This window comes from Salvia hispanica, chromosome 4, assembly GCF_029641045.1.
Source record: "Salvia hispanica isolate PSC_SH4W2 chromosome 4, Shi_PSC_v1, whole genome shotgun sequence".
In the NCBI taxonomy this organism is placed as follows: Eukaryota; Viridiplantae; Streptophyta; class Magnoliopsida; order Lamiales; family Lamiaceae; genus Salvia; species Salvia hispanica.
The window spans coordinates 27,293,841-27,310,931 of NC_142695.1; the positions used below are offsets into that span (position 1 = coordinate 27,293,841).

Below are 17,091 nucleotides of genomic sequence, written 5' to 3' on the forward strand. Positions count from 1 at the left end.
GTGTGGGACCAGCTCGTCACCGGATCGTGGAGATTGTCGTACCTTTTTTTCCTCATACTCGCTAACCACTAATTGAGTTTCGGACCACAACAATACCAACTGAACGGAAAAAAAGAAAAAAACCTGAACGCACTCGCAAAAAGGGGTGCAACACGAGGACTTCCCAGGGTTCACCAATCCTAGTACTACTCTCGCCCAAGCACGCTTTACTTAACTTCAGAGTTCTGATGGGATCCGGTGCATTAGTGCTGGTATGATCGCACCCATCAATAGCCCCGCACTTTATTCTATCATAGCGTACGCTCCCGTGCGCAAGTTTTGATCCCCTACCCTTCAGACGGGCATTACTTTTGATCCGGAAGGAGTTACGGGACCCACAACATATCGCCGTGAAGCTCTCGCCGAGCCCCAAGTGCTAATCTATGGTTACAGCCCAGGGCTACTTCCGGGAGCAAAATAAAGCCGTTTCGAGTCATTTCGGTCACATTTAGTTCGCAGCTACTGTTTTTCGCCAGGCTGCGGGACCTAATTGTTGCAGGCGCGGGGAGATTGTCGTACCTTTCTATCCTCGTACTCGCCAACCACTAATCGAGTTTCGGACCACAGCAAGATCAACTGAACGCACTCGCAAAAATGGGTGCAACACGAGGACTTCCCAAGGGGTCGCCTATCCTAGTACATTTCACACCCATCAATGGCTCCGCCCTTTATTCTTTCATAGCGTACGCTCCCGTGCGCGGGTTCTGATCCCCCACCCTTCAGACGGGCATAACTTTTGATCTGGAAGGAGTTACGGGACCCACAACATATCACCGCGAAGCTCTCGCCGAGCCCCACGTGCTGAGCTATGGGTACAGCCCGTGGCTACTCCGGGAAGCAAAAAGAGGCTGTTTCTAGCCATTTCGACCACATTTAGTTCGCAGCTACTGTTTTTCGGCACGTTTAAGGGTGTGGGACCCGCTCGTCACCGGCTCTTGGAGATTGTCGTACCTTTTTTTCCTCGTACTCGCCAACCAGTAATCGAGTTTCGGACCACAACAATACCAACTGAACGGAAAAAAAGAAAAAAAAACTGAACGCACTCGCAAATAGGGGTGCAATACCAGGACTTCCCAAGGGCTCACCTATCCTAGTACTTCTCTCGCCCAAGCACGCTTAACTTTGGAGTTCTGATGGGATCCGGTGCATTAATGCTGGTTTGATCGCACCCATCAATGGCCCCGCACTTTATTCTTTCATAGCGTACGCTCCCGTGCACGGGTTCTGATCCCCCACCCTTCAGACGGGCATAACTTTTGATCCGGAAGGAGGTACGGGACTCACAGCATATCACCCCGAAGCACTCGCCGAGCCCCACGTGCTGAGCTATGGGTACAGCCCATGGCTACTCCGGGAAGCAAAAAGAGGCTGTTTCGAGCCATTTCGACCACATTTAGTTCGCAGCTACTATTTTTCGGCACGTTTAAGGGTGTGGCACCCGCTCGTCATCGGCTCGTGGAGATTATCGTACCTTTTTTTCCTCGTAATCGCCAAACACTAATCGAGTTTCGGACCACAACAATCCCAACTGAAGGGAAAAAAAGAAAAAAAAACTGAACGCACTCGCAAAAAGGGGTGCAACACGAGGACTTCCCAAGGGGTCACCTATCCTAGTACTTCTGTCGCCCAAGCATGATTAACTTCAGAGTTCTGATGGGATCCAGTGCATTAATGCTGGTTTGATCGCACCCATCAATGGCCCGGAACTATATTCTTTCATAGCGTACGCTCCCGTGCGCGGGTTCTGATCCCCCACCTTTCAGACGGGCATAACTTTTGATCCGGAAGGAGTTACGGGACCCACAGCATATCACCGTGAAGCTCTCCCCGAGCCCACGTGCTGAGCTATGGGTACAGCCCGTGGCTACTCCGGGAAGCAAAAAGAGGCCGTTTCGAGCCATTCCGACCACACTTAGTTCGCAGCTACTGTTTTTCGGCACGTTTAAGGGTGTGGGACCAGCTCGTCACCGGATCGTGGAGATTGTCGTACCTTTTTTTCCTCATACTCGCTAACCACTAATTGAGTTTCGGACCACAACAATACCAACTGAACGGAAAAAAAGAAAAAAACCTGAACGCACTCGCAAAAAGGGGTGCAACACGAGGACTTCCCAGGGTTCACCAATCCTAGTACTACTCTCGCCCAAGCACGCTTTACTTAACTTCAGAGTTCTGATGGGATCCGGTGCATTAGTGCTGGTATGATCGCACCCATCAATAGCCCCGCACTTTATTCTATCATAGCGTACGCTCCCGTGCGCAAGTTTTGATCCCCTACCCTTCAGACGGGCATTACTTTTGATCCGGAAGGAGTTACGGGACCCACAACATATCGCCGTGAAGCTCTCGCCGAGCCCCAAGTGCTAATCTATGGTTACAGCCCAGGGCTACTTCCGGGAGCAAAATAAAGCCGTTTCGAGTCATTTCGGTCACATTTAGTTCGCAGCTACTGTTTTTCGCCAGGCTGCGGGACCTAATTGTTGCAGGCGCGGGGAGATTGTCGTACCTTTCTATCCTCGTACTCGCCAACCACTAATCGAGTTTCGGACCACAGCAAGATCAACTGAACGCACTCGCAAAAATGGGTGCAACACGAGGACTTCCCAAGGGGTCGCCTATCCTAGTACTTTTCACACCCATCAATGGCTCCGCCCTTTATTCTTTCATAGCGTACGCTCCCGTGCGCGGGTTCTGATCCCCCACCCTTCAGACGGGCATAACTTTTGATCTGGAAGGAGTTACGGGACCCACAACATATCACCGCGAAGCTCTCGCCGAGCCCCACGTGCTGAGCTATGGGTACAGCCCGTGGCTACTCCGGGAAGCAAAAAGAGGCTGTTTCTAGCCATTTCGACCACATTTAGTTCGCAGCTACTGTTTTTCGGCACGTTTAAGGGTGTGGGACCCGCTCGTCACCGGCTCTTGGAGATTGTCGTACCTTTTTTTCCTCGTACTCGCCAACCAGTAATCGAGTTTCGGACCACAACAATACCAACTGAACGGAAAAAAAGAAAAAAAAACTGAACGCACTCGCAAATAGGGGTGCAATACCAGGACTTCCCAAGGGCTCACCTATCCTAGTACTTCTCTCGCCCAAGCACGCTTAACTTTGGAGTTCTGATGGGATCCGGTGCATTAATGCTGGTTTGATCGCACCCATCAATGGCCCCGCACTTTATTCTTTCATAGCGTACGCTCCCGTGCACGGGTTCTGATCCCCCACCCTTCAGACGGGCATAACTTTTGATCCGGAAGGAGGTACGGGACTCACAGCATATCACCCCGAAGCACTCGCCGAGCCCCACGTGCTGAGCTATGGGTACAGCCCATGGCTACTCCGGGAAGCAAAAAGAGGCTGTTTCGAGCCATTTCGACCACATTTAGTTCGCAGCTACTGTTTTTCAGCACGTTTAAGGGTGTGGGACCCGCTCGTCACCGGCTCGTGGAGATTGTCGTACCTTTTTTTCCTCATACTCGCTAACCACTAATTGAGTTTCGGACCACAACAATACCAACTGAACGGAAAAAAAGAAAAAAACCTGAACGCACTCGCAAAAAGGGGTGCAACACGAGGACTTCCCAGGGTTCACCAATCCTAGTACTACTCTCGCCCAAGCACGCTTTACTTAACTTCAGAGTTCTGATGGGATCCGGTGCATTAGTGCTGGTATGATCGCACCCATCAATAGCCCCGCACTTTATTCTATCATAGCGTACGCTCCCGTGCGCAAGTTTTGATCCCCTACCCTTCAGACGGGCATTACTTTTGATCCGGAAGGAGTTACGGGACCCACAACATATCGCCGTGAAGCTCTCGCCGAGCCCCAAGTGCTAATCTATGGTTACAGCCCAGGGCTACTTCCGGGAGCAAAATAAAGCCGTTTCGAGTCATTTCGGTCACATTTAGTTCGCAGCTACTGTTTTTCGCCAGGCTGCGGGACCTAATTGTTGCAGGCGCGGGGAGATTGTCGTACCTTTCTATCCTCGTACTCGCCAACCACTAATCGAGTTTCGGACCACAGCAAGATCAACTGAACGCACTCGCAAAAATGGGTGCAACACGAGGACTTCCCAAGGGGTCGCCTATCCTAGTACTTTTCACACCCATCAATGGCTCCGCCCTTTATTCTTTCATAGCGTACGCTCCCGTGCGCGGGTTCTGATCCCCCACCCTTCAGACGGGCATAACTTTTGATCTGGAAGGAGTTACGGGACCCACAACATATCACCGCGAAGCTCTCGCCGAGCCCCACGTGCTGAGCTATGGGTACAGCCCGTGGCTACTCCGGGAAGCAAAAAGAGGCTGTTTCTAGCCATTTCGACCACATTTAGTTCGCAGCTACTGTTTTTCGGCACGTTTAAGGGTGTGGGACCCGCTCGTCACCGGCTCTTGGAGATTGTCGTACCTTTTTTTCCTCGTACTCGCCAACCAGTAATCGAGTTTCGGACCACAACAATACCAACTGAACGGAAAAAAAGAAAAAAAAACTGAACGCACTCGCAAATAGGGGTGCAATACCAGGACTTCCCAAGGGCTCACCTATCCTAGTACTTCTCTCGCCCAAGCACGCTTAACTTTGGAGTTCTGATGGGATCCGGTGCATTAATGCTGGTTTGATCGCACCCATCAATGGCCCCGCACTTTATTCTTTCATAGCGTACGCTCCCGTGCACGGGTTCTGATCCCCCACCCTTCAGACGGGCATAACTTTTGATCCGGAAGGAGGTACGGGACTCACAGCATATCACCCCGAAGCACTCGCCGAGCCCCACGTGCTGAGCTATGGGTACAGCCCATGGCTACTCCGGGAAGCAAAAAGAGGCTGTTTCGAGCCATTTCGACCACATTTAGTTCGCAGCTACTGTTTTTCAGCACGTTTAAGGGTGTGGGACCCGCTCGTCACCGGCTCGTGGAGATTGTCGTACCTTTTTTTCCTCATACTCGCTAACCACTAATTGAGTTTCGGACCACAACAATACCAATTGAACGGAAAAAAAGAAAAAAAAATGAACGCACTCGCAAAAAGGGGTGCAACACGAGGACTTCCCATGGGGTCACCTATCCAAGTACTTCTCTCGCCCAAGCACGCTTAACTTCGGAGTTCTGTTGGGATCCGGTGCATTAATGCTGGTTTGATCACACCCATCAATGGCTCCGCCCTTTATTCTTTCATAGCGTACGCTCCCGTGCGCGGGTTCTGATCCCCCACCCTTCATACGGGCATAACTTTTGATCTGGAAGGAGTTACGGGACCCACAGCATATCACCGCGAAGCTCTCGCCGAGCCCCACGTGCTGAGCTATGGGTACAGCCCGTGGCTACTCCGGGAAGCAAAAAGAGGCTGTTTCGAGCCATTTCGACCACATTTAGTTCGCAGCTACTGTTTTTCGGCACGTTTAAGGGTATGGGACCCGCTCGTCACCGGCTCTTGGAGATTGTCGTACCTTTTTTTCCTCGTACTCGCCAACCACTAATCGAGTTTCGAACCACAACAATACCAACTGAACGGAAAAAAAGAAAAAAAAAACTGAACGCACTCGTAAAAAGGGGTGCAATACCAGGACTTCCCATGGGCTCACCTATCCTAGTACTTCTCTCGCCTAAGCACGCTTAACTTCGGAGTTCTGATGGGATCCGGTGCATTAATGCTGGTTTGATCGCACCCATCAATGGCCCCGCACTTTATTCTTTCATAGCGTACGCTCCCGTGCACGGGTTCTGATCCCCCACCCTTCAGACGGGCATAACTTTTGATCCGGAAGGAGTTACGGGACCCACAGCATATCACCCCGAAGCACTCGCCGAGCCCCACGTGCTGAGCTATAGGTACAGCCCGTGGCTACTCCGGGAAGCAAAAAGAGGCCGTTTCGAGTCATTTCGACCACATTTAGTTCGCAGTTACTGTTTTTCAGCACGTTTAAGGGGGGGGACCCGCTCGTCACCTGCTCATGGAGATTGTCGTACCTTTTTTTCCTCATACTCGCTAACCACTAATTGAGTTTCGGACCACAACAATACCAACTGAACGGAAAAAAAGAAAAAAAAATGAACGCACTCGCAAAAAGGGGTGCAACACGAGGACTTCCCATGGGTCACCCATCCTAGTACTACTCTCGCCCAAGCACGCTTAACTTAACTTCAGAGTTCTGATGGGATCCGGTGCATTAGTGCTGGTATGATCGCAACCATCAATAGCCCCACACTTTATTCTATCATAGCGTACGCTCCCGTGCGCAGGTTCTGATCCCCACCCTTCAGACGGGCATAACTTTTGATCCGGGAGGAGTTACGGGACCCACAACATATCACCGTGAAGCTCTCGCCGAGCCCCAAGTGCTAATCTATGGTTACAGCCCGGGGCTACTTCCGGGAGCAAAACAAAGCCGTTTCGAGTTATTTCAGCCACATTTAGTTCGCAGCTACTGTTTTTCGCCAGGCTGCGGGACCCAATCGTTGCAGGCGCGGGGAGATTGTCGTACCTTTCTATCCTCGTACTCGTCAACCACTAATCGAGTTTCGGACCACAGCTAGACCAACTGAACGCACTCGCAAAAAGGGGTGCAGCACGAGGACTTCCCATGGGTCACCCATCCTAGTACTACTCTCGCCCAAGCACGCTTAACATAACTTCAGAGTTCTGATGGGATCCGGGGCATTAGTGCTGGTATGATCGCAACCATCAATAGCCCCGCACTTTATTCTATCATAGCGTACGCTCCCGTGCGCGGGTTCTGATCCCCCACCCTTCAGACGGGCATAACTTTTGATCCGGAAGGAGTTACGGGACCCACAGCATATCACCGCGAAGCACTCGCCGAGCCCCACGTGCTGAGCTATGGGTACAGCCCGTGGCTACTCCGGGAAGCAAAAAGAGGCTGTTTCGAGCCATTTCGACCACATTTAGTTCGCAGCTACTGTTTTTCGGCACGTTTAAGGGTGTGGGACCCGCTCGTCACCGGCTCGTGGAGATTGTCGTACCTTTTTTTCCTCGTACTCGCCAACCACTAATCGAGTTTCGGACCACAACAATACCAACTGAACGGAAAAAAAGAAAAAAAAAACTGAACGCACTCGTAAAAAGGGGTGCAATACCAGGACTTCCCAAGGGCTCACCTATCCTAGTACTTCTCTCGCCCAAGCACGCTTAACTTCGGAGTTCTGATGGGATCCGGTGCATTAATGCTGGTTTGATCGCACCCATCAATGGCCCCGCACTTTATTCTTTCATAGTGTACGCTCCCGTGCATGGGTTCTGATCCCCCACCCTTCAGACGGGCATAACTTTTGATCCGGAAGGAGTTACGGGACCCACAGCATATCACCCCGAAGCACTCGCCGAGCCCCACGTGCTGAGCTATGGGTACAGCCCGTCGCTACTCCGGGAAGCAAAAAGAGGCCGTTTCGAGCCATTTCGACCACATTTAGTTCGCAGCTACTGTTTTTCAGCACGTTTAAGGGGGGGGACCCGCTCATCACCTACTCGTGGAGATTGTCGTACCTTTTTTTCCTCATACTCGCTAACCACTAATTGAGTTTCGGACCACAACAATACCAACTGAACGGAAAAAAAGAAAAAAAAATGAACGCACTCGCAAAAAGGGGTGCAACACGAGGACTTCCCATGGGTCACCCATCCTAGTACTACTCTCGCCCAAGCACGCTTATCTTAACTTCAGAGTTCTGATGGGATCCGGTGCATTAGTGCTGGTATGATCGCAACCATCAATAGCCCCACACTTTATTCTATCATAGCGTACGCTCCCGTGCGCAGGTTCTGATCCCCACCCTTCAGATGGGCATAACTTTTGATCCGGGAGGAGTTACGGGACCCACAATATATCACCGCGAAGCTCTCACCGAGCCCCACGTGCTGAGCTATGGGTACAGCCCGTGGCTACTCCGGGAAGCAAAAAGAGGCTGTTTCGAGCCATTTTGACCACATTTAGTTCGCAGGTACTGTTTTTTGGCACGTTTAAGGGTGTGGGACCCGCTCGTCACCGGCTCGTGGAGATTGTCGTACCTTTTTTTCCTCGTACTCGCCAACCACTAATCGAGTTTCGAACCACAACAATACCAACTGAACGGAAAAAAAGAAAAAAAAATGAACGCACTCGCAAAAAGGGGTGCAACATGAGGACTTCCCAGGGGTCACCCATCCTAGTACTACTCTCGCCCAAGCACGCTTAACTTAACTTCAGAGTTCTGATGGGATCCGGTGCATTAGTGCTGGTATGATCGCAACCATCAATAGCCCCACACTTTATTCTATCATAGCGTACGCTCCCGTGCGCAGGTTCTGATCCCCACCCTTCAGATGGGCATAACTTTTGATCCGGGAGGAGTTACGGGACCCATAACATATCACCGCGAAGCTCTCACCGAGCCCCACGTGCTGAGCTATGGGTACAGCCCGTGGCTACTCCGGGAAGCAAAAAGAGCCTGTTTCGAGCCATTTCGACCACATTTAGTTCGCAGCTACTGTTTTTTGGCACGTTTAAGGGTGTGGGACCCGCTCGTCACCGGCTCGTGGAGATTGTCGTACCTTTTTTTCCTCGTACTCGCCAACCACTAATCGAGTTTCGGACCACAACAATACCAACTGAACGGAAAAAAAGAAAAAAAATGAACGCACTCGCAAAAAGGGGTGCAACACGAGGACTTCCCAAGGGTCACCCATCCTAGTACTACTCTCGCCCAAGCACGCTTAACTTAACTTCAGAGTTCTGATGGGATCCGGTGCATTAGTGCTGGTATGATCGCAACCATCAATAGCCCCGCACTTTATTCTATCATAGCGTACGCTCCCGTGCGCGGGTTCTGATCCCCCACCTTTCAGACGGGCATAACTTTTGATCCGGAAGGAGTTACGGGACCCACAGCATATCACCGCGAAGCACTCGCCGAGCCCCACGTGCTGAGCTATGGGTACAGCCCGTGGCTACTCCGGGAAGCAAAAAGAGGCTGTTTCGAGCCATTTCGACCACATTTAGTTCGCAGCTACTGTTTTTCGGCATGTTTAAGGGTGTGGGACCCGCTCGTCACCGGCTCGTGGAGATTGTCGTACCTTTTTTTCCTCGTACTCGCCAACCACTAATCGAGTTTCGGACCACAACAATACCAACTGAACGGAAAAAAAGAAAAAAAAACTGAACGCACTCGCAAAAAGGGGTGCAATACCAGGACTTCCCAAGGGCTCACCTATCCTAGTACTTCTCTCGCCCAAGCACGCTTAACTTTGGAGTTCTGATGGGATCCGGTGCATTAATGCTGGTTTGATCGCACCCATCAATGGCCCCGCACTTTATTCTTTCATAGCGTACGCTCCCGTGCACGGGTTCTAATCCCCCACCCTTCAGACGGGCATAACTTTTGATCCGGAAGGAGTTACGGGACCCACAGCATATCACCCCGAAGCACTCGCCGAGCCCCACGTGCTGAGCTATGGGTACAGCCCGTGGCTACTCCGGGAAGCAAAAAGAGGCTGTTTCGAGCCATTTCGACCACATTTAGTTCGCAGCTACTGTTTTTCGGCACGTTTAAGGGTGTGGGACCCGCTCGTCACCAGCTCGTGGAGATTGTCGTACCTTTTTTTCCTCATACTCGCTAACCACTAATTGAGTTTCGGACCACAACAATACCAACTGAACGGAAAAAAAGAAAGAAAAATGAACGCACTCGCAAAAAGGGGTGCAACACGAGAACTTCCCATGGGTCACCCATCCTAGTACTACTCTCGCCCAAGCACGCTTAACTTAACTTCAGAGTTCTGATGGGATCCGGTGCATTAATGCTGGTATGATCGCAACCATCAATAGCCCCACACTTTATTCTATCATAGCGTACGCTCCCGTGCGCAGGTTCTGATCCCCACCCTTCAGACGGGCATAACTTTTGATCCGGGAGGAGTTACGGAACCCACAACATATCACCGTGAAGCTCTCGCCGAGCCCCAAGTGCTAATCTATGGTTACAGCCCGGGGCTACTTCCGGGAGCAAAAAAAAGCCGTTTCGAGTTATTTCAGCCACATTTAGTTCGCAGCTACTGTTTTTCGCCAGGCTGCGGGACCCAATCGTTGCAGGCGCGGGGAGATTGTCGTACCTTTCTGTCCTCGTACTCGCCAACCACTAATCGAGTTTCGGACCACAGCAAGACCAACTGAACGCACTTGCAAAAAGGGGGTGCAACACGAGGACTTCCCAAGGGGTCACCTATCCTAGTACTTCTCTCGCCCAAGCACACTTAACTTCAGAGTTCTGATGGGATCCGGTGCATTAATGCTGGTTTGATCGCACCCATCAATGGCCCCGCACATTCTTCTTTCATAGCGTACGCTCCCGTGCGCGGGTTCTGATCCCCCACCCTTCAGACGGGCATAACTTTTGATCCGGAAGGAGTTACGGGACCCACAGCATATCACCGCGAAGCACTCGCCGACCCCCACGTGCTGAGCTAAGGGTACAGCCCGTGGCTACTCCGGGAAGCAAAAAGAAGCTGTTTCGAGCCATTTCGACCACATTTAGTTCGCAGCTACTGTTTTTCGGCACGTTTAAGGGTGTGGGACCCGCTCGTCACTGGCTCGTGGAGATTGCCGTACCTTTTTTTCCTCGTACTCGCCAACCAGTAATCGAGTTTCGGACCACAACAATACCAACTGAACGGAAAAAAAGAAAAAAAAACTGAACGCACTCGCAAAAAGGGGTGCAACACCAGGACTTCCCAAGGGCTCACCTATCCTAGTACTTCTCTCGCCCAAGCAGGCTTAACTTTGGAGTTCTGATGGGATCCGGTGCATTAATGCTGGTTTGATCGCACCCATCAATGGCCCCGCACTTTATTCTTTCATAGCGTACGCTCCCGTGCACGGGTTCTAATCCCCCACCCTTCAGACGGGCATAACTTTTGATCCGGAAGGAGTTACGGGACCCACAGCATATCACCCCGAAGCACTCGCCGAGCCCCACGTGCTGAGCTATGGGTACAGCCCGTGGCTACTCCGGGAAGCAAAAAGAGGCTGTTTCGAGCCATTTCGACCACATTTAGTTCGCAGCTACTGTTTTTCGGCACGTTTAAGGGTGTGGGACCCGCTCGTCACCAGCTCGTGGAGATTGTCGTACCTTTTTTTCCTCATACTCGCTAACCACTAATTGAGTTTCGGACCACAACAATACCAACTGAACGGAAAAAAAGAAAAAAAAATGAACGCACTCGCAAAAAGGGGTGCAACACGAGAACTTCCCATGGGTCACCCATCCTAGTACTACTCTCGCCCAAGCACGCTTAACTTAACTTCAGAGTTCTGATGGGATCCGGTGCATTAATGCTGGTATGATTGCAACCATCAATAGCCCCACACTTTATTCTATCATAGCGTACGCTCCCGTGCGCAGGTTCTGATCCCCACCCTTCAGACGGGCATCACTTTTGATCCGGGAGGAGTTACGGAACCCACAACATATCACCGTGAAGCTCTCGCCGAGCCCCAAGTGCTAATCTATGGTTACAGCCCGGGGCTACTTCCGGGAGCAAAAAAAAGCCGTTTCGAGTTATTTCAGCCACATTTAGTTCGCAGCTACTGTTTTTCGCCAGGCTGCGGGACCCAATCGTTGCAGGCGCGGGGAAATTGTCGTACCTTTCTGTCCTCGTACTCGCCAACCACTAATCGAGTTTCGGACCACAGCAAGACCAACTGAACGCACTTGCAAAAAGGGGGTGCAACACGAGGACTTCCCAAGGGGTCACCTATCCTAGTACTTCTCTCGCCCAAGCACACTTAACTTCAGAGTTCTGATGGGATCCGGTGCATTAATGCTGGTTTGATCGCACCCATCAATGGCCCCGCACATTCTTCTTTCATAGCGTACGCTCCCGTGCGCGGGTTCTGATCCCCCACCCTTCAGACGGGCATAACTTTTGATCCGGAAGGAGTTACGGGACCCACAGCATATCACCGCGAAGCACTCGCCGACCCCCACGTGCTGAGCTAAGGGTACAGCCCGTGGCTACTCCGGGAAGCAAAAAGAAGCTGTTTCGAGCCATTTCGACCACATTTAGTTCGCAGCTACTGTTTTTCGGCACGTTTAAGGGTGTGGGACCCGCTCGTCACTGGCTCGTGGAGATTGCCGTACCTTTTTTTCCTCGTACTCGCCAACCAGTAATCGAGTTTCGGACCACAACAATACCAACTGAACGGAAAAAAAGAAAAAAAAACTGAACGCACTCGCAAAAAGGGGTGCAACACCAGGACTTCCCAAGGGCTCACCTATCCTAGTACTTCTCTCGCCCAAGCAGGCTTAACTTCGGAGTTCTGATGGGATCCGGTGCATTAATGCTGGTTTGATCGCACCCATCAATGGCCCCGCACTTTATTCTTTCATAGCGTACGCTCCCGTGCGCGGGTTTTGATCCCCCACCTTTCAGACGGGCATAACTTTTGATCCGGAAGGAGTTACGGGACCCACAGCATATCACCCCGAAGCACTCGCCGAGCCCCACGTACTGAGCTATGGGTACAGCCCGTGGCTACTCCGGGAAGCAAAAAGAAGCTGTTTCGAGCCATTTCGACCACATTTAGTTCGCAGCTACTGTTTTTCGGCACGTTTAAGGGTGTGGGACCCGCTCGTCACTGGCTCGTGGAGATTGCCGTACCTTTTTTTCCTCGTACTCGCCAACCAGTAATCGAGTTTCGGACCACAACAATACCAACTGAACGGAAAAAAAGAAAAAAAAACTGAACGCACTCGCAAAAAGGGGTGCAACACCAGGACTTCCCAAGGGCTCACCTATCCTAGTACTTCTCTCGCCCAAGCAGGCTTAACTTCGGAGTTCTGATGGGATCCGGTGCATTAATGCTGGTTTGATCGCACCCATCAATGGCCCCGCACTTTATTCTTTCATAGCGTACGCTCCCGTGCGCGGGTTTTGATCCCCCACCTTTCAGACGGGCATAACTTTTGATCCGGAAGGAGTTACGGGACCCACAGCATATCACCCCGAAGCACTCGCCGAGCCCCACGTACTGAGCTATGGGTACAGCCCGTGGCTACTCCGGGAAGCAAAAAGAGGCCGTTTCGAGCCATTTCGACCACATTTAGTTTGCAGCTACTGTTTTTCAGCACGTTTAAAGGTGTGGGACCTGCTCGTCACCTGCTCGTGGAGATTGTCGTACCTTTTTTTCCTCATACTCGCTAACCACTAATTGAGTTTCGGACCACAACAATACCAACTGAACGGAAAAAAAGAAAAAAATATGAACGCACTCGCAAAAAGGGGTGCAACACGAGGACTTCCCATGGGTCACCCATCCTAGTACTACTCTCGCCCAAGCACGCTTAACTTAACTTCAGAGTTCTGATGGGATCCGGTGCATTAGTGCTGGTATGATCGCAACCATCAATAGCCCCACACTTTATTCTATCATAGCGTACGCTCCCGTGCGCAGGTTCTGATCCCCACCCTTCAGATGGGCATAACTTTTGATCCGGGAGGAGTTACGGGACCCACAACATATCACCGTGAAGTTCTCGCCGAGCCCCAAGTGCTAATCAATGGTTATAGCCCAGGGCTACTTCCGGGAGAAAAAAAAAGCCGTTTCGAGTTATTTCGGCCACATTTAGTTCGCAGCTACTGTTTTTTGCCAGGCTACGGGACCCAATCGTTGCAGGCGCGGGGAGATTGTCGTACCTTTCTGTCCTCGTACTCGCCAACCACTAATCGAGTTTCGGACCACAGCAAGACCAACTGAACGCACTCGCAAAAAGGGGTGCAACACGAGGACTTCCCAAGGGGTCACCTATACTAGTACTTCCCTCGCCCAAGCACGCTTAACTTCAGAGTTCTGATGGGATCCGGTGCATTAATGCTGGTTTGATCGCACCCATCAATGGCCCCGCACTTTATTCTTTCATAGCGTACGCTCCCGTGCGCGGGTTCTGATCCCCCACCTTTCAGACGGGCATAACTTTTGATCCAGAAGGAGTTACGGGACCCACAGCATATCACCGCGAAGCACTCACCGAGCCCCACGTGCTAAGCTATGGGTACAACCCGTGGCTACTCCGGGAAGCAAAAAGAGGCTGTTTCGAGCCATTTCGACCACATTTAGTTCGCAGCTACTGTTTTTCGGCACGTTTAAGGGTGTGGGACCCGCTCGTCACCGGCTCGTGGAGATTGTCGTACCTTTTTTTCCTCGTACTCGCCAACCACTAATCGAGTTTCGGACCACAACAATACCAACTGAACGGAAAAAAAGAAAAAAAAATGAACGCACTCGCATAAAGGGTGCAACACGAGGACTTCCCAGGGGTCACCCATCCTAGTACTACTCTCGCCCAAGCACGCTTAACTTAACTTCAGAGTTCTGATGGGATCCGGTGCATTAGTGCTGGTATGATCGCAACCATCAATAGCCCCGCACTTTATTCTATCATAGCGTACGCTCCCGTGCGCGGGTTCTGATCCCCCACCTTTCAGACGGGCATAACTTTTGATCCGGAAGGAGTTACGGGACCCACAGCATATCACCGCGAAGCACTCGCCGAGCCCCACGTGCTGAGCAATGGGTGCAGCCCGTGGCTACTCCGGGAAGCAAAAAGAGGCTGTTTCGAGCCATTTCGACCACATTTAGTTCGCAGCTATTGTTTTTCGGCACGTTTAAGGGTGTGGGACCCGCTCGTCACTGTCTCGTGGAGATTGTCGTACCTTTTTTTCCTCGTACTCGCCAACCAGTAATCGAGTTTCGGACCACAACAATACCTACTGAACAGAAAAAAAGAAAAAAAAATGAACGGACTCGCAAAAAGGGGTGCAACACCAGGACTTCCCAAGGGCTCACCTATCCTAGTACTTCTCTCGCCAAAGCACGCTTAACTTCGGAGTTCTGATGGGATCCGGTGCATTAATGCTGGTTTGATCGCACCTATCAATGGCCCCGCACTTTATTCTTTCATAGCGTACGCTCCCGTGCGCGGGTTTTGATCCCCCACCTTTCAGACGGGCATAACTTTTGATCCGGAAGGAGTTACGGGACCCACAGCATATCACCGCGAAGCACTCGCCGAGCCCCATATGCTGAGCTATGGGTACAGCCCGTGGCTACTCCGGGAAGCAAAAAGAGGCCGTTTCGAGCTATTTCGACCACATTTAGTTCGCAGCTACTGTTTTTTGGCACGTTTAAGGGTGTGGGACCCGCTCATCACCGGCTCATGGAGATTGTCGTACCTTTTTTTCCTCATAGTCACTAACCACTAATCGAGTTTCGGACCATAACAATACCAACAGAACGGAAAAAAAGAAAAACTAATGAACGCACTCGCAAAAAGGCGTGCAACACGAGGACTTCCCAGGGATCACCCATCCTAGTACTACTCTCGCCCAAGAACGCTTAACTTAACTTCAGAGTTCTGATGGGATCCGGTGCATTAGTGCTGGTATGATCGCAACCATCAATAGCCCCGCACTTTATTCTATCATAGCGTACGCTCCCGTGCGCAGGTTCTGATCCCCACCCTTCAGACGGGTATAACTTTTGATCCGGGAGGAGTTACGGGACCCACAACATATCACCGTGAAGCTCTCGCCGAGCCCCAAGTGCTAATCTATGATTACAGCCCGGGGCTACTTCCGGGAGGAAAAAAAAGCCGTTTCGAGTTATTTCGGCCACATTTAGTTCGCAGCTACTGTTTTTCGCCAGGCTGCGGGACCCAATCGTTGCAGGCGCGGGGAGATTGTCGTACCTTTCTGTCCTCGTACTCGCCAACCACTAATCGAGTTTCGGACCACAACAAGACCAACTGAACGCACTCGCAAAAAGGGGTGCAATACAAGGACTTCCCAAGGGCTCACCTATCCTAGTACTTCTCTCGCCCAAGCACGCTTAACTTCGGAGTTCTGATGGGATCCGGTGCATTAATGCTGGTTTGATCGCACCCATCAATGGCCCCGCACTTTATTCTTTCATAGCGTACGCTCCCGTGCACGGGTTCTGATCCCCCACCCTTCAGACGGGCATAACTTTTGATCCGGAAGGAGTTACGGGACCCACAGCATATCACCGTGAAGCTCTCGCCGAGCCCCACGTGCTGAGCTATGGGTACAGCCCGTGGCTACTCCGGGAAGCAAAAAGAGGCCGTTTCGAGCCATTTCGACCACATTTAGTTCGCAGCTACTGTTTTTCAGTACGTTTAAGGGTGTGGGACCCGCTCGTCACCTGCTCGTGGAGATTGTCGTACCTTTTTTTCCTCATACTCGCTAACCACTAGTTGAGTTTCGGACCACAACAATACCAACTGAACGGAAAAAAAGAAAAAAAAATGAACGCACTCGCATAAAGGGTGCAACACGAGGACTTCCCAGGGGTCACCCATCCTAGTACTACTCTCGCCCAAGCACGCTTAACTTAACTTCAGAGTTCTGATGGGATCCGGTGCATTAGTGCTGGTATGATCGCAACCATCAATAGCCCCGCACTTTATTCTATCATAGCGTACGCTCCCGTGCGCGGGTTCTGATCCCCCACCTTTCAGACGGGCATAACTTTTGATCCGGAAGGAGTTACGGGACCCACAGCATATCACCGCGAAGCACTCGCCGAGCCCCACGTGCTGAGCAATGGGTGCAGCCCGTGGCTACTCCGGGAAGCAAAAAGAGGCTGTTTCGAGCCATTTCGACCACATTTAGTTCGCAGCTATTGTTTTTCGGCACGTTTAAGGGTGTGGGACCCGCTCGTCACTGTCTCGTGGAGATTGTCGTACCTTTTTTTCCTCGTACTCGCCAACCAGTAATCGAGTTTCGGACCACAACAATACCTACTGAACAGAAAAAAAGAAAAAAAAATGAACGGACTCGCAAAAAGGGGTGCAACACCAGGACTTCCCAAGGGCTCACCTATCCTAGTACTTCTCTCGCCAAAGCACGCTTAACTTCGGAGTTCTGATGGGATCCGGTGCATTAATGCTGGTTTGATCGCACCTATCAATGGCCCCGCACTTTATTCTTTCATAGCGTACGCTCCCGTGCGCGGGTTTTGATCCCCCACCTTTCAGACGGGCATAAC

The 17,091-nt window shown here is 51.4% G+C and overlaps 3 non-coding genes and 28 pseudogenes across 3 annotated transcripts; all 31 read right to left on the minus strand.

The window, feature by feature from the left end:
• Nucleotides 1–142: 142 nt before the first annotated feature.
• On the minus strand, nucleotides 143–265 carry LOC148927674 (5S ribosomal RNA; annotated as a pseudogene).
• An 826-nt stretch (nucleotides 266–1,091) lies between these two features.
• On the minus strand, nucleotides 1,092–1,210 carry LOC148927675 (5S ribosomal RNA; annotated as a pseudogene).
• A 401-nt stretch (nucleotides 1,211–1,611) lies between these two features.
• LOC148927676 (5S ribosomal RNA) lies at nucleotides 1,612–1,730 on the minus strand (annotated as a pseudogene).
• A 399-nt stretch (nucleotides 1,731–2,129) lies between these two features.
• Nucleotides 2,130–2,252, minus strand: LOC148927677 (5S ribosomal RNA; annotated as a pseudogene).
• An 826-nt stretch (nucleotides 2,253–3,078) lies between these two features.
• On the minus strand, nucleotides 3,079–3,197 carry LOC148927678 (5S ribosomal RNA; annotated as a pseudogene).
• A 400-nt stretch (nucleotides 3,198–3,597) lies between these two features.
• LOC148927679 (5S ribosomal RNA) lies at nucleotides 3,598–3,720 on the minus strand (annotated as a pseudogene).
• Nucleotides 3,721–4,546: 826 nt separating this feature from the next.
• LOC148927680 (5S ribosomal RNA) lies at nucleotides 4,547–4,665 on the minus strand (annotated as a pseudogene).
• A 400-nt stretch (nucleotides 4,666–5,065) lies between these two features.
• On the minus strand, nucleotides 5,066–5,184 carry LOC148927681 (5S ribosomal RNA; annotated as a pseudogene).
• Nucleotides 5,185–5,586: 402 nt separating this feature from the next.
• Nucleotides 5,587–5,705, minus strand: LOC148927682 (5S ribosomal RNA; annotated as a pseudogene).
• A 399-nt stretch (nucleotides 5,706–6,104) lies between these two features.
• On the minus strand, nucleotides 6,105–6,227 carry LOC148927683 (5S ribosomal RNA; annotated as a pseudogene).
• Nucleotides 6,228–6,595: 368 nt separating this feature from the next.
• Nucleotides 6,596–6,718, minus strand: LOC148927684 (5S ribosomal RNA; annotated as a pseudogene).
• Nucleotides 6,719–7,120: 402 nt separating this feature from the next.
• On the minus strand, nucleotides 7,121–7,239 carry LOC148927685 (5S ribosomal RNA; annotated as a pseudogene).
• A 399-nt stretch (nucleotides 7,240–7,638) lies between these two features.
• LOC148927686 (5S ribosomal RNA) lies at nucleotides 7,639–7,761 on the minus strand (annotated as a pseudogene).
• Nucleotides 7,762–8,160: 399 nt separating this feature from the next.
• LOC148927687 (5S ribosomal RNA) lies at nucleotides 8,161–8,283 on the minus strand (annotated as a pseudogene).
• A 398-nt stretch (nucleotides 8,284–8,681) lies between these two features.
• On the minus strand, nucleotides 8,682–8,804 carry LOC148927688 (5S ribosomal RNA; annotated as a pseudogene).
• A 401-nt stretch (nucleotides 8,805–9,205) lies between these two features.
• LOC148927689 (5S ribosomal RNA) lies at nucleotides 9,206–9,324 on the minus strand (annotated as a pseudogene).
• Nucleotides 9,325–9,724: 400 nt separating this feature from the next.
• Nucleotides 9,725–9,847, minus strand: LOC148927690 (5S ribosomal RNA; annotated as a pseudogene).
• Nucleotides 9,848–10,216: 369 nt separating this feature from the next.
• LOC148927691 (5S ribosomal RNA) lies at nucleotides 10,217–10,335 on the minus strand. Its single transcript, XR_016129645.1, has one exon. It is a non-coding gene; the product is annotated as a 5S ribosomal RNA (ribosomal RNA).
• Nucleotides 10,336–10,736: 401 nt separating this feature from the next.
• LOC148927692 (5S ribosomal RNA) lies at nucleotides 10,737–10,855 on the minus strand (annotated as a pseudogene).
• Nucleotides 10,856–11,255: 400 nt separating this feature from the next.
• On the minus strand, nucleotides 11,256–11,378 carry LOC125197687 (5S ribosomal RNA; annotated as a pseudogene).
• Nucleotides 11,379–11,747: 369 nt separating this feature from the next.
• LOC125197683 (5S ribosomal RNA) lies at nucleotides 11,748–11,866 on the minus strand. Its single transcript, XR_007172213.2, has one exon. It is a non-coding gene; the product is annotated as a 5S ribosomal RNA (ribosomal RNA).
• Nucleotides 11,867–12,267: 401 nt separating this feature from the next.
• LOC148927693 (5S ribosomal RNA) lies at nucleotides 12,268–12,386 on the minus strand (annotated as a pseudogene).
• A 401-nt stretch (nucleotides 12,387–12,787) lies between these two features.
• Nucleotides 12,788–12,906, minus strand: LOC148927694 (5S ribosomal RNA; annotated as a pseudogene).
• Nucleotides 12,907–13,306: 400 nt separating this feature from the next.
• LOC148927695 (5S ribosomal RNA) lies at nucleotides 13,307–13,429 on the minus strand (annotated as a pseudogene).
• Nucleotides 13,430–13,797: 368 nt separating this feature from the next.
• Nucleotides 13,798–13,916, minus strand: LOC148927696 (5S ribosomal RNA). Its single transcript, XR_016129587.1, has one exon. It is a non-coding gene; the product is annotated as a 5S ribosomal RNA (ribosomal RNA).
• Nucleotides 13,917–14,315: 399 nt separating this feature from the next.
• Nucleotides 14,316–14,438, minus strand: LOC148927697 (5S ribosomal RNA; annotated as a pseudogene).
• A 400-nt stretch (nucleotides 14,439–14,838) lies between these two features.
• On the minus strand, nucleotides 14,839–14,957 carry LOC148927698 (5S ribosomal RNA; annotated as a pseudogene).
• A 400-nt stretch (nucleotides 14,958–15,357) lies between these two features.
• LOC148927699 (5S ribosomal RNA) lies at nucleotides 15,358–15,480 on the minus strand (annotated as a pseudogene).
• A 368-nt stretch (nucleotides 15,481–15,848) lies between these two features.
• Nucleotides 15,849–15,967, minus strand: LOC148927700 (5S ribosomal RNA; annotated as a pseudogene).
• Nucleotides 15,968–16,366: 399 nt separating this feature from the next.
• LOC148927701 (5S ribosomal RNA) lies at nucleotides 16,367–16,489 on the minus strand (annotated as a pseudogene).
• Nucleotides 16,490–16,889: 400 nt separating this feature from the next.
• LOC148927702 (5S ribosomal RNA) lies at nucleotides 16,890–17,008 on the minus strand (annotated as a pseudogene).
• Nucleotides 17,009–17,091: the final 83 nt, after the last annotated feature.